This window comes from Scyliorhinus torazame, chromosome 2, assembly GCF_047496885.1.
Source record: "Scyliorhinus torazame isolate Kashiwa2021f chromosome 2, sScyTor2.1, whole genome shotgun sequence".
Classification (NCBI taxonomy): Eukaryota; Metazoa; Chordata; class Chondrichthyes; order Carcharhiniformes; family Scyliorhinidae; genus Scyliorhinus; species Scyliorhinus torazame.
In genome coordinates, this window is record NC_092708.1 from 24808670 (window position 1) to 24824416 (window position 15747).

Genomic DNA, 15747 nt, shown 5'->3' on the forward strand with positions numbered 1-15747 from the left:
ACTGCCCATTCTCCACCCTCTCTACCACTACCGTCCATTCTCCGCCCTCTCTGCCATTCCCGCCCATTCTCCGCTCTATCCACCATTCTCCGCCCTCTCTACCATTCCCGCCCATTCTCCGCCCTCTCTACCATTCCCGCCCATTCTCCGCCCTCTCTGCCATTCCCGCCCATTCTCCGCCCTCTCTACCACTCCCGCCCATTCTCCGCCCTCTCTGCCACTGGTGCCCATTCTCCACCCGCTCTGCAACTGCCGCCCATTCTCCGCCCTCTCTACCATTCCCGCCCAATCTCCGCCCTCTCTGCCACTCCCGCAAATTCTCCGCCCTCTCTGCCACACCCGCCCATTCTCCACCCTCTCTGCCACTCCCGCCAATTTTCCGCCCTCTCTACCATTCCCGCCCATTCTCCGACCTCTCTGTCATTCCCGCCCATTCTCCGCCCTCTCTACCATTCCCGCCAATTCTCCGCCCTCTCTACCATTCCCGCCCATTCTCCGCCCTCTCTGCCACGCCTGCCCATTCTCCGCCCTCTGTACCATTCCCTCACATACTCTGCCTTCTCTGCCACTCCCACCCATCCTCTGTGGTTCACCCGCCCATTCTCCGCCCTCTCTGCCACATCTGCCCATTCTCCGCCCTCTCTACCATTCCCGCCCATTCTCCGCCCTCTCTGCCACTTCTGCCCATTCTCAGCCCTCTCTACGATTCCCACCCATTCTCCGCCCTCTCTACCACTCCCGCCCATTCTCCACCCTCTCTGCCATTCCCGCCCATTCTCCGCCCTCTCTACCACTCCCGCCCATTCTCCGCCCTCTCTGCCACTCCCGCCCATTCTCCGCTCTCTCTGCCACTCCCGCCCATTCTCCGCCCTCTCTACCATTCCCGCCCATTCTCCGCCCTCTGTGCCACTCCTGCCCATTCTCCACCCTCTCGACCACTCCCGCCCATTCTCCGCCCTCTCTGCCATTCCCGCCCATTCTCCGCCCTCTCTACCACTCCCGCCCATTCTCCACCCTCTCTGCCATTCCCGCCCATTCTCCGCCCTCTCCACCTTTCTCCGCACTCTCTACCATTCCCGCCCATTCTCCGCCCTCTCTACCATTCCCGCCCATTCTCCGCCCTCTCTGCCATTCCCGCCCATTCTCCGCCCTCTCTACCACTCACGCCCATTCTCCGCCCTCTCTGCCACTGGTGCCCATTCTTCACCCGCTCTGCCACTGCGGCCCATTCTCCACCCTCTCTACCATTCCCGCCCAATCTCCGCCCTCTCTGCCACTCCCGCCCATTCTCCGCCATCTCTGCCACACCCGCCCATTCTCCGCCCTCTCTGCCACTCCCGCCAATTTTCCGCCCTCTCTCCCATTCCCGCCCATTCTCCGCCCTCTCTGCCACTCCCGCCCATTCTCCGCTCTCTCTGCCACTCCCGCCCATTCTCCGCCCTCTCTACCATTCCCGCCCATTCTCCGCCCTCTGTGCCACGACTGCCCATTCTCCACCCTCTCTACCACTACCGTCCATTCTCCGCCCTCTCTGCCATTCCCGCCCATTCTCCGCTCTCTCCACCATTCTCCGCCCTCTCTACCATTCCCGCCCATTCTCCGCCCTCTCTACCATTCCCACCCATTCTCCGCCCTCTCTGCCATTCCCGCCCATTCTCCGCCCTCTCTACCACTCCCGCCCATTCTCCGCCCTCTCTGCCACTGGTGCCCATTCTCCACCCGCTCTGCAACTGCCGCCCATTCTCCGCCCTCTCTACCATTCCCGCCCAATCTCCGCTCTCTCTGCCACTCCCGCAAATTCTCCGCCCACTCTGCCACACCCGCCCATTCTCCACCCTCTCTGCCACTCCCGCCAATTTTCCGCCCTCTCTACCATTCCCGCCCATTCTCCGACCTCTCTGTCATTCCCGCCCATTCTCCGCCCTCTCTACCATTCCCGCCAATTCTCCGCCCTCTCTACCATTCCCGCCCATTCTCCGCCCTCTCTGCCACGCCTGCCCATTCTCCGCCCTCTGTACCATTCCCTCATATACTCTGCCTTCTCTGCCACTCCCACCCATCCTCTGCCCTCTCTGCCACTCCCTCCCATTCTCCGCCCTCTCTACCATTCCCGCCCATTCTTCGCCCTCTCTACCATTCACGCCCATTCTCCGCCCTCTCTGCCTCTCCTGCCCATTCTCCGCCCTCTCTACCAAAACCGCCCATTCTCCGCCCTCTCTGCCACTCCCGCCCATTCTCTGCCCTCTCAACAATTCCCGCCCATTCTCTGCCCTCTCTGCCACTCCCGCCCATTATCCGCCCTCTCTACCATTCCCGCCCATTCTCCGCCCTCTCTGCCACGCCTGCCCATTCTCCGCCCTCTCTACCATTCCCACCCATCCTCTGCCCTCTCTGCCACTCACGCCCATTCTCCGCCCTCTCTACCATTCCAGCCCATTCTACGCCCTCTCTACCATTCACGCCCATTCTCCGCCCTCTCTGCCTCTCCTGCCCATTCTCCGCCCTCTCTACCAAAACCGCCCATTCTCCGCCCTCTCTGACACTCCCGCCCATTCTCTGCCCTCTCTACCATTCCCACCCATTCTCCGCCCTCTCTGCCACTCCTGCCCATTCTCCGCCCTCTCTGCCACTCCCGCCCATTCTCCGCCCTCTCTACCATTCCCGCCCATTCTCCGCCCTCTCTGCCACTCCCGCCCATTATCCGCCCTCGCTACCATTCCCGCCCATTCCCCACCCTCTCTGCCACTCCCACCCATTCTCCGCCCTCTCTACCATTCTCGCCCATTCTCCACCCTCTCTGCCACGCCTACCCATTATCCGCCCTCTCTACCATTCCCGCCCATTCCCCTCCCTCTCTGCCATTCCCACCCATTCTCCTCCCTCTCTACCATTCTCCACCCTCTCTACCATTCCCGCCCATTCTCCGCCCTCTCTACCATTCCCGCCCATTCTCCGCTCTCTCTACCACTCCCGCCCATTCCCCACCCTCTCTGACATTCCCGCCCATTCTCCACCCTCTCTACCATTCTGCGCCCTCTCTACCATTCCCGCCCATTCTCTACCCTGTTTGCCATTCCCGCCCATTCTCCGCCCTCTCTACCATTCCCGCCCATTCTCCGCCCTCTCTACCATTCCCACCCATTCTCCGCCCTCTCTGCCACTCCCGCCCATTCTCGGCCTCTCTACCATTCCTGCCCATTCTCCGCCCTCTCTACCATTCCCGCCCATTCTCCACCCTCTCTGCCACCCCTGCCCATTCTCCGCCCTCTCTACCAATCCCGCACGTTCTCCGCCCTCTCTGCCACTACCACCCATCCTCTGCCCTCTCTGCCACTCCCGCCTATTCTCCGCCCTCTCTACCATTCCCGCCCATTCCCCACCCTCTCGGCCATTCCCGCCCATTCGCCGCCCTCTCTACCATTCTCCGCCCTCTCTACCATTCCCGCCCTTTCTCCACCCTCTCTACCATTCCCGCCAATTCTCCGCCCTCTCTGCCACTCCTGCCCATTCTCCGCCCTCTCTACCATTACCGCCCATTCTCCGCCCTCTCTGCCACTCCCGCCCATTCTCCGCCCTCGCTACCATTCCCGCCCATTCTCCGCCCTCTCTGCCACTCCCGCCCATTATCCGCCCTCTCTACCATTCCCGCCCATTCCCCACCCTCTCTGCCACTCCCGCCCATTCTCCGCCCTCTCTACCATTCTCCGCCCTCTCTACCATTCCCGCCCATTCTCCGCCCTCTCTACCACTCCCGCCCATTCCCCACCCTCTCTGACATTCCCGCCCATTCTCCGCCCTCTCTGCCACTCCTGCCCATTCTCCGCCCTCTCTACCATTACCGCCCATTCTCCGCCCTCTCTGCCACTCCCGCCCATTCTCCGCCCTCTCTACCATTCCCGCCCATTCTCCGCCCTCTCTGCCACTCCCGCCCATTATCCGCCCTCTCTACCATTCCCGCCCATTCCCCACCCTCTCTGCCACCCCCGCCCATTCTCCGCCCTCTCTACCATTCTCCGCCCTCTCTACCATTCCCACCCATTCTCCGCCCTCTCTGCCACTCCCGCCCATTCTCGGCCTCTCTACCATTCCCGCCCATTCTCCGCCCTCTCTACCATTCCCGCCCATTCTCCACCCTCTCTGCCACCCCTGCCCATTCTCCGCCCTCTCTACCAATCCCGCACGTTCTCCGCCCTCTCTGCCACTACCACCCATCCTCTGCCCTCTCTGCCACTCCCGCCTATTCTCCGCCCTCTCTACCATTCCCGCCCATTCCCCACCCTCTCGGCCATTCCCGCCCATTCTCCGCCCTCTCTACCATTCTCCGCCCTCTCTACCATTCCCGCCCTTTCTCCACCCTCTCTACCATTCCCGCCCATTCTCCGCCCTCTCTGCCACTCCTGCCCATTCTCCGCCCTCTCTACCATTACCGCCCATTCTCCGCCCTCTCTGCCACTCCCGCTCATTCTCCGCCCTCTCTACCATTCCCGCCCATTCTCCGCCCTCTCTGCCACTCCCGCCCATTATCCGCCCTCTCTACCATTCCCGCCCATTCCCCACCCTCTCTGCCACTCCCGCCCATTCTCCGCCCTCTCTACCATTCTCCGCCCTCTCTACCATTCCCGCCCATTCTCCGCCCTCTCTACCACTCCCGCCCATTCCCCACCCTCTCTGACATTCCCGCCCATTCTCCACCCTCTCTACCATTCTGCACCCTCTCTACCATTCCCGCCCATTCTCTACCCTCTCTGCAATTCCCGCCTATTCTCCACCCTCTCTACCATTCCCGCCTATTCTCCGCCCTCTCTACCATTCCCGCCCATTCTCTACCCTCTCTACCATTCCCGCCCATTCTCCGCCCTCTCTACCATTCCCGCCCATTCTCCGCCCTCTCTACTACTCCCGCCCATTCTCCGCCCCCTCTGCCATTCCCGCCCATTCTCCGCCCTCTCTACCATTCCCACCCATTCTCCGCCCTCTCTGCCACTCCCGCCCATTCTCCGCCTCCCTGCCACTCCCGCCCATTCTCCGCCCTCTCTACCATTCCCGCCCATTCTCCGACCTCTCTGCCATTCCCGCCCATTCTCCGCCCTCTCTACCATACCCGCCCATTCTCCGCCCTCTCTACCATTCCCGCCCATTCTCCGCCCTCTCTGCCACTCCTGCCCATTCTCTGCCCTCTCTACCACTCCCGCCCATTCTCGGCCTCTCTACCATTCCCGCCCATTCTCCGCCCTCTCTACCATTCCCGCCCATTCTCCACCATCTCTGCCACCCCTGCCCATTCTCCGCCCTCTCTACCAATCCCGCACGTTCTCCGCCCTCTCTGCCACTACCACCCATCCTCTGCCCTCTCTGCCACTCCCGCCTATTCTCCGCCCTCTCTACCATTCCCGCCCATTCCCCACCCTCTCGGCCATTCCCGCCCATTCTCCGCCCTCTCTACCATTCTCCGCCCTCTCTACCATTCCCGCCCTTTCTCCACCCTCTCTACCATTCCCGCCCATTCTCCGCCCTCTCTGCCACTCCTGCCCATTCTCCGCCCTCTCTACCATTACCGCCCATTCTCCGCCCTCTCTGACACTCCCGCCCATTCTCCGCCCTCTCTACCATTCCCGCCCATTCTCCGCCCTCTCTGCCACTCCCGCCCATTATCCGCCCTCTCTACCATTCCCCACCCTCTCTGCCACTCCCGCCCATTCTCCGCCCTCTCTACCATTCTCCGCCCTCTCTACCATTCCCGCCCATTCTCCGCCCTCTCTACCACTCCCGCCCATTCCCCACCCTCTCTGACATTCCCGCCCATTCTCCACCCTTTCTACCATTCTGCGCCATCTCTACCATTCCCGCCCATTCTCTACCCTCTCTGCCATTCCCGCCCATTCTCCACCCTCTCTACCATTCCCGCCCATTCTCCGCCCTCTCTACCATTCCCGCCCATTCTCTACCCTCTCTACCATTCCCGCCCATTCTCCGCCCTCTCTACCATTCCCGCCCATTCTCCGCCCTCTCTACCACTCCCGCCCATTCTCCGCCCCCTCTGCCATTCCCGCCCATTTCCGCCCTCTCTACCATTCCCACCCATTCTCCGCCCTCTCTGCCACTCCCGCCCATTCTCCGCCTCTCTGCCACTCCTGCCCATTCTCCGCCCTCTCTACCATTCCCGCCCATTCTCCGACCTCTCTGCCATTCCCGCCCATTCTCCGCCCTCTCTACCATTCCCGCCCATTCTACGCCCTCTCTACCATTCCCGCCCATTCTCCGCCCTCTCTGCCACTCCTGCCCATTCTCCGCCCTCTCTACCATTCCCGCACATTCTCCGCCCTCTCTACCACTCCCACCCATCCTCTGCCCTCTCTGCCACTCCCGCCCATTCTCCGCCCTCTCTACCATTCCCGCCCATTCTCCGCACTCTCTACCATTCCCGCCCATTCTCCGCCCTCTCTGCCACTCCCGCCCATTCTCCGCCCTCTCTACGATTCCCACCCATTCTCCGCCCTCTCTACCATTCCCGCCCATTCTCCGCCCTCTCTGCCACTCCTGCCCATTCTCCGCCCTCTCTACCAATACCGGCCATTCTCCGCCCTCTCTGCCAATCCCGCCCATTCTCCGCCCTCTCTACCATTCCCGCCCATTCTCCGCCCTCTCTGCCACTCCTGCCCATTCTCCGCCCTCTCTACCATTACCGCCCATTCTCCGCCCATTCTCCGCCCTCTCTACCATTCCCGCCCATTCTCCGCCCTCTCTGCCACTCCCGCCCATTATCCGCCCTCTTTACCATTCCCGCCCATTCCCCACCCTCTCTGCCACTCCCGCCCATTCTCCGCCCTCTCTACCATTCCCCCCATTCTCCGCTCTCTCTACCATCCCCGCCCATTCCCCACCCTCTCTGCCATTCCCGCCCATTCTCCGCCCTCTCTACCATTCTCCGCCCTCTCTACCATTCCCGCCCATTCTCCGCCCTCTCTACCACTCCCGCCCATTCCCCACCCTCTCTACCATTCTGCGCCCTCTCTACCATTCCCGCCCATTCTACGCCCTCTCTGCCATTCCCGCCCATTCTCCGCCCCCTCTACCATTCCCGCCCATTCTCCGCCCTCTCTACCATTCCCGCCCATTCACCGCCTCTCTGCCACTCCCGCCCATTCTCCGCCCTCTCTACCATTCCCGCCCATTCTCCGACCTCTCTGCCATTCCCGCCCATTCTCCGCCCTCTCTATCATTCCCGTCCATTCTCCGCCCTCTCCACCATTCCCGCCCATTCTCCACCCTTTTCATGGGACACTGGCGTCAGTTTTGGGACAGGGGGGACCTATACCGTTGGGATGGTCTCCACCTGAACCGAGCTGGGACCTGTGTTCTGGCGAAAAGAATAAATACGGTGGTCAATAGGACTTTAAACTAAAGATTGGGAGGGAAGGGAAAGTCAGGGAACCAAGGGGTGAAGTAATCAGTGGGAAGCGTAGCTGCTTAGGAATACAAAAGAGCACGAAAAGACAAAACTCTGGAGAGGTTACGATAGTCCCCATCCCACAAAATATGACACAGTGTATGGAAAGGCTCAGTAAACCAAGGTCCACCACACTAAGAAAACAAAAAGGGACGGTCAATAGAGAATTAAAGGTGCTATATTTAAATGCGCGCAGTGTACGGAACAAGGTAGATGAGCTTGTGGCCCAGATTGTGACTGGCAGGTATGATGTGGTAGGCATCACAGAGACATGGTTGCAGGGGGTTCAGGACTGGCATTTAAACATCCAGGGATTCACAACCTATCGAAAAGACAGGGAAGTGGGCAGAGGGGGCGGGGTTGCCTTGTTAATTAGGAATGAAATTAAATCAATAGCACTAAATGTCATAGGGTCAGATGATGTGGAGTCTGTGTGGGTAGAGTTGAGGAACCACAAAGGCAAAAAAACCATAATGGGAGTTATGTACAGGCCTCCTAACAGTGGTCAGGACCGGGGGCACAAAATGCACCACGAAATAGAAAGTGCATGTCAGAAAGGCAAGGTCACAGTGATCATGGGGGACTTCAATATGCAGGTGGACTGGGTAAATAATGCTGCCAGTGGACCCAAGGAAAGGGAATTCATTGAATGTTTACAGGAGGGCTTTTTGGAACAGCTTGTGATGGAGCCCACGAGGGAACCGGCCATTCTGGACTTAGTGTTATGTAATGAGCCAGACTTGATTAAAGATCTTAAAGTAATGGGAGCACTTAGGAGGCAGTGATCATAATATGGTAGAATTCAATCTCCAATTTGAAAGAAAGAAGGTAGAATCAGATGTAAAGGTGTTACAGTTAAATAAAGGTAACTACAGGGGCATGAGGGAGGAACTGACGAAAATCGACTGGGAGCAGAGCCAAGTGCGAAAGACAGTCGAACAGCAATGGCAGGAGCTTCTGGGAGTAATTGAGGACACAGTGCAGAGGTTCATCCCAAAGAAAAGAAAGGTTATCAGAGGGGGGATTAGGCAGCCATGGCTGACAAAGGAAGTTAGGGAATGCATCAAAGCAAAAGAGAAAGCCTATAATGTGGCAAAGAGTAGTGGGAAGTCAGAAGATTGGAAGGCTACAAAAACAAACAGAGGATAACAAAGAGAGAAATAAGGAAAGAGAGGATCAAATATGAAGGTAGGCTAGCCAGTGACATTAGAAATGATAGTAAAAGTTTCTTTAAATACATTAAAAACAAACGGGAGGCAAAAGTTGACACTGGGCCGCTCCAAAATGACGCTGGTAATTTTGTGATGGGAGACAAGGAAATAGCTGAGGAACTAAATAAGTGCTTTGCGTCAGTCTTCACAGTAGAAGACATGAGTAATATCCCACCAATTCCGGAGAGTCAGGGGGCAGAGTTGAATATGGTAGCCATCACAAAGGAGAAAGTGCTAGAGAAACTAAGAGGTCTAAAAATTGATAAACCTCCGGGCCCAGATGGACTCCATCCTAGAGTTCTAAGGGAGATAGCTGAAGAAATAGTGGAGGCGTTAGTTATGATCTTTCAAAAGTCACTGGAGTCCGGGAAAGTCCCAGAGGATTGGAAAATCGCTGTTGTAACCCCCCTGTTCAAGAAGGGAACAAGGAAAAAGATGGAAAATTATAGGCCAATTAGCCTAACCTCGGTTGTTGGCAAGATTCTAGAATCCATTGTTAAGGATGAGATTTCTAAATTCTTGGAAGTGCAGGGTCAGATTAGGACAAGTCAGCATGGATTTAGTAAGGGGAGGTCGTGCCTGACAAACCTGTTCGAGTTCTTTGAAGAGATAACAAATAGGTTAGACCAAGGAGAGCCAATGGATGTTATCTATCTTGACTTCCAAAAGGCCTTTGATAAGGTACCTCACGGGAGACTGCTGAGTAAAATAAGGGCCCATGGTATTCGAGGCAAGGTACTGACATGGATTGACGATTGGCTGTCAGGCAGAAGGCAGAGAGTTGGGATAAAAGGTTCTTTTTCGGAATGGCAACCGGTGACGAGTGGTGTCCCGCAGGGTTCAGTGTTGGGGCCACAGCTGTTCTCTTTATATATTAACGATCTAGATGACGGGACTGGGGGCATTCTGGCTAAGTTTGCCGATGATACAATGATAGGTGGAGAGGAAGGTAGTATGGAGGAGGTGGGGAGCCTGCAGAAAGATTTAGACAGTTTAGGAGAGTGGTCCAAGAAATGGCTGATGAAATTGAACGTGGGCAAGTGCGAGGTCTTGCACTTTGGGAAAAAGAATAGAGGCATGGACTATTTTCTAAACGGTGACAAAATTCATAATGCTGAAGGGCAAAGGGACTTGGGAGTCCTAGTCCAGGATTCTCTAAAGGTAAACTTGCAGGTTGAGTCCGTAATTAAGAAAGCAAATGAAATGTTGTCATTCATCTCAAGAGGCTTGGAATATAAAAGCAGGGATGTACTTCTGAAGCTTTATAAAGCATTAGTTAGGCCCCATTTAGAATACTGTGAGCAATTTTGGGCCCCACACCTCAGGAAGGACATACTGGCACTGGAGCGGGTCCAGCGGAGATTCACACGGATGATCCCAGGAATGGTAGGCCTAACATACGATAAACGTCTGAGGATCCTGGGATTATATTCATTGGAGTTTAGGAGGTTGAGGGGAGATCTAATAGAAACTTACAAGATAATGAATGGCTTAGATAGGGTGGATGTAGGGAAGTTGTTTCCATTAGCAGGGGAGACTAGGACCGGGGGGCACAGCCTTAGAATAAAAGGGAGTCACTTTAGAACAGAGATGAGGATACGTTTCTTCAGCCAGAGAGTGGTGGGTCTGTGGAATTCATTGCCACAGAGAGAGGTGGAGGCCGGGACGTTGAGTGCCTTTAAGACAGAAGTTGATAAATTCTTGATTTCTCGAGGAATTAAGGGCTATGGAGAGAGAGCGGGTAAATGGAGTTGAAATCAGCCATGATTGAATGGCGGAGTGGACTCGATGGGCCGAATGGCCTTACTTCCGCTCCTATGTCTTATGGTCTTATGGTCTTATGGTCCACACTCTCTGCCATTCCCGCCCATTCTCCGCCCTCTCTACCATTCCCACCCATTCTCCACCCTCTCTACCATTCCCGCCCATTCTCCGCCCTCTCTGCTAATCCTGCCCATTCTCCGCCCTCTCTACCATTACCGCCCATTCTCCGCCCTCTCTGCCACTCCCGCCCATTCTCCGCCCTCTCTACCATTCCCGCCCATTCCCCACCCTCTCTGCCACTCCCGCCCATTCTCCGCCCTCTCTACCATTCCCGCCCATTCTCCGCCCTCTCTGCCATTCCCGCCCATTATCCGCCCTCGCTACCATTCCCGCCCATTCCCCACCCTCTCTGCCATTCCCGCCCATCTCCGCCCTCTCTACCGTTCTCCGCCCTCTCTACCATTCCCGCCCATTCTCCGCCCTCTCTACCACTCCCGCCCATTCCCCACCCTCTCTGCCACTCCCGCCCATTCTCCGCCCTCTCTACCTTTCCCGCCCATTCTCCGCCCTCTCTACCATTCCCACCCATTCTCCGCCCTCTCTGCCACTCCTGCCCATTCTCCGCACTCTCTACCATTCCCGCTCATTCTCCGCCCTCTCTACCACTCCCGCCCATTCTCCGCCCTCTCTACCTTTCCCGCTCATTCTCCGCCCTCTCTACCATTCCCACCCATTCTCCGCCCTCTCTGCCACTCCCGCCCATTCTCCGCCTATCTGCCACTCCCACCGATTCTCTGCCGTCTCTACCATTCCCGCCCTCTCTACCATTCCCGCCCCTTCTCCGCCTTCTCTGCCATTCCTGCCCACTCTCCGCCCTCTCTGCCATTCCCACCCATTCTCCACCCTCTCTGCTATTCCCGCCCATTCTCCGCCCTCTCTACCATTCCCGCCCATTCTCCGCCCTCTCTACCATTCCTGCCCATTCTCCGCCCTCTCTGCCACTCCCGCCCATTCTCCACCCTCTCTGCCACTCCTGCCCATTCTCCACCCTCTCTACCATTCCCGCCCATTCCCCACCCTCTCTGCCATTCCCGCCCATTCTCCGCCCTCTCTACCATTCTCCGCCCTCTCTACCATTCCCGCCCATTCTCCGTCCTCTCTGCCACACCCGCCCATTCTTCGCCCTCTCTACCATTCCCACCCATTCTCCGCCCTCTCTACCATTCTCACCCATTCTCCACCCTCTCTACTATTCCCGCCCATTCTCCGCCCTCTCTACCATTCCCACCCATTCTCCGCCCTCTCTACCATTCCCACCCATTCTCCGCCCTCTCTGCCACACCCGCCCATTCTCCGCCCTCTCTACCATTCCCACCCATTGTCCGCCCTCTCTACCACTCCCACCGATTTTCTGCCCTCTCTACCATTCCCGCCCTCTCTACCATTCCCGCCAATTCTCCGCCTTCCCTGCCATTCCTGCCCACTCTCCGCCCTCTCTGCCATTCCCACCCATTCTCCACCCTCTCTGCTATTCCCGCTCATTCTCCGCCCTCTCTACCATTCCCGCCCATTCTCCGCCCTCTCTACCATTCCTGCACATTCCCCGCCCTCTCTACCATTCCCGCCCATTCCCCATCCTCTCTGCCACTCCCGCCCATTCTCCGCCCTCTCTGCCACTCCCGCCCATTCTCCGCCCTCTCTGCCACTCCCGCCCATTCTCCGCCCTCTCTACCATTCCCGCCCATTCCCCACCCTCTCTGCCACTCCCGCCCATTCTCCGCCCTCTCTACCATTCCCGCCCATTCTCCGCCCTCTCTGCCACTCCGCCCATTATCCGCCCTCGCTACCATTCCCGCCCATTCCCCACCCTCTCTGCCATTCCCGCCCATCTCCCCCCACTCTACCATTCTCCGCCCTCTCTACCATTCCCGCCCATTCTCCGCCCTCTCTACCACTCCCGCCCATTCCCCACCCTCTCTGCCACTCCCGCCCATTCTCCGCCCTCTCTACCTTTCCCGCCCATTCTCCGCCCTCTCTACCATTCCAACCCATTCTCCGCCCTCTCTGCCACTCCTTCCCATTCTCCGCCCTCTCTACCATTCCCGCCCATTCTCCGCCCTCTCGACCACTCCCGCCCATTCTCCGCCCTCTCTACCTTTCCCGCCCATTCTCCGCCCTCACTACCATTCCCACCCATTCTCCGCCCTCCCTGCCACTCCCGCCCATTCTCCGCCTCTCTGCCACTCCCACCGATTCTCTGCCATCTCTACCATTCCCGCCCTTTCTACCATTCCAGCCCCTTCTCCGCCTTCTCTGCCATTCCTGCCCACTCTCCGCCCTCTCTGCCATTCCCACCCATTCTCCACCCTCTCTGCTATTCCCGCCCATTCTCCGCCCTCTCTACCATTCCCGCCCATTCTCCGCCCTCTCTACCATTCCTGCCCATTCTCCGCCCCCTCTGCCACTCCCGCCCATTCTCCGCCCTCTCTGCCACTCCTGCCCATTCTCCACCCTCTCTACCATTCCCGCCCATTCCCCACTCTCTCTGCCATTCCCGCCCATTCTCCGCCCTCTCTACCATTCTCCGCCCTCTCTACCATTCCCGCCCATTCTCCACCCTCCCTGCCATTCCCGCCCATTCTCCGCCCTCTCTACCATTCCCACCCATTCTCCACCCTCTCTACCATTCCCGCCCATTCTCCGCCCTCTCTGCCACTCCCGCCCATTCTCCGCCCTCTCTGCCACTCCTGCCCATTCTCCACCCTCTCTACCATTCCCGCCCATTTTCCACCCTCATAGAACATAGAACATAGAACATAGAACATAGAACATAGAACATAGAACATAGAACAATACAGCGCAGTACAGGCCCTTCGGCCCACGATGTTGCACCGAAACAAAAGCCATCTAACCTACACTATACCATTATCATCCATATGTTTATCCAATAAACTTTTAAATGCCCTTAATGTTGGCGAGTTCACTACTGTAGCAGGTAGGGCATTCCACGGCCTCACTACTCTTTGCGTAAAGAACCTACCCCTGACCTCTGTCCTATATCTATTACCCCTCAGTTTAAGGCTATGTCCCCTCGTGCTAGCCATTTCCATCCGCGGGAGAAGGCTCTCACTGTCCACCCTATCTAACCCTCTGATCATTTTGTATGCCTCTATCAAGTCTCCTCTTAACCTTCTTCTCTCTAACGAAAACAACCTCAAGTCCATCAGCCTTTCCTCATAAGATTTTCCCTCCATACCAGGCAACATCCTGGTAAATCTCCTCTGCACCCGTTCCAAAGCCTCCACGTCCTTCCTATAATGCGGTGACCAGAACTGTACGCAATACTCCAAATGCGGCCGTACCAGAGTTCTGTACAGCTGCAACATGACCTCCTGACTCCGGAACTCAATCCCTCTACCAATAAAGGCCAACACTCCATAGGCCTTCTTCACCACCCTATCAACCTGGGTGGCAACTTTCAGGGATCTATGTACATGGACACCTAGATCCCTCTGCTCATCCACACTTTCAAGAACTTTTCCATTAGCCACATATTCCACATTCCTGTTTTGCCTTCCAAAGTGAATCACCTCACACTTCTCTACATTAAACTCCATTTGCCACCTCTCAGCCCAGCACTGCAGCTTATCTATATCCCTCTGTAACCTGCTACTTCCTTCCTCGCTATCGACAACACCACCGACTTTAGTATCGTCTGCAAATTTACTCACCCACCCTTCTGCGCCTTCCTCTAGGTCATTGATAAAAATGACAAACAGCAACGGCCCCAGAACAGATCCTTGTGGTACTCCACTTGTGACAGAACTCCATTCTGAACATTTCCCATCAACCACCACCCTCTGTCTTCTTTCAGCTAGCCAATTTCTGATCCACATCTCTAAATCACCCTCAATCCCCAGCCTCCGTATTTTCTGCAATAGCCTACCGTGGGGAACCTTATCAAACGCTTTGCTGAAATCCATATACACCACATCAACTGCTCTACCCTCGTCTACCTGTTCAGTCACCTTCTCAAAGAACTCGATAAGGTTTGTGAGGCATGACCTACCCTTCACAAAGCCATGCTGACTATCCCTGATCATATTATTCCTATCTAGATGATTATAAATCTTGTCTCTTATAATGCCCTCCAAGACTTTACCCACTACAGACGTGAGGCTCACCGGTCTATAGTTGCCGGGGTTGTCTCTGCTCCCCTTTTTGAACAAAGGGACCACATTTGCTATCCTCCAGTCCTCTGGCACTATTCCTGTATCCAATGATGACATAAAAATCAAAGCCAATGGTCCAGCAATCTCTTCCCTGGCCTCCCAGAGAATCCTAGGATAAATCCCATCAGGCCCCGGGGACTTATCTATTTTCAGCCTGTCCAGAATTGCCAACACCTCTTCCCTACTTACCTCAATGCCATCTAATCTATTTACCTGGAGCTCAGCATTCTCCTCCACAACATTATCTTTTTCCTGAGTGAATACTGACAAAAAATATTCATTTAGTATCTCGCCTATCTCTTCAGACTCTACACACAACTTCCCATCCCTGTCCTTGACTGGTCCTACTCTGTCCCTAGTCATTCGCTTATTCCTGACATACCTATAGAAAGCTTTTGGGTTTTCCTTGATCCTTCCTGCCAAATACTTCTCATGTCCCCTCCTTGCTCGTCTTAGCTCTCTCTTTAGATCCTTCCTCGCTACCTTGTAACTATCCATCGCCCCAACTGAAACTTCACACCTCATCTTCACATCGGCCTCCTTCTTCCTCTTAACAAGAGATTCCACTTCTTTGGTAAACCACGGTTCCCTCGCTCGACGCCTTCCTCCCTGCCTGACCGGTACATACTTATCAAGAACACGCAGTAGCTGATCCTTGAACAAGCTCCACTTATCCAGTGTGCCCAACACTTGCAGCCTACTTCTCCACCTTATCCCCCCCAAGTCACGTCTAATGGCATCATAATTTCCCTTCCCCCAGCTATAACTCTTGCCCTGCGGTGTATACTTATCCCTTTCCATCCTTAACGTAAACGTCACCGAATTGTGGTCACTGTCCCCAAAGTGCTCACCTACCTCCAAATCCAACACCTGGCCTGGTTCATTACCCAAAACCAAATCCAATGTGGCCTCACCTCTTGTTGGCCTGTCAACAAACTGTGTCAGGAAACCCTCCTGCACACACTGAACAAAAAACGACCCATCTAATGTACTCGAACTATATCTTTTCCAGTCAATATTTGGAAAGTTAAAGTCTCCCATAATAACTACCCTGTTACTTTCGCTCATATCCAGGATCATCTTCGCCATCCTT

The 15747-nt window shown here is 56.2% G+C and overlaps 1 pseudogene; it reads right to left on the reverse strand.

Annotated features, from left to right (window-relative positions):
* LOC140385771 (dolichyldiphosphatase 1-like) overlaps nucleotides 1–15747 on the reverse strand; it is a 103243-nt pseudogene that overhangs the window by 37684 nt on the left and 49812 nt on the right.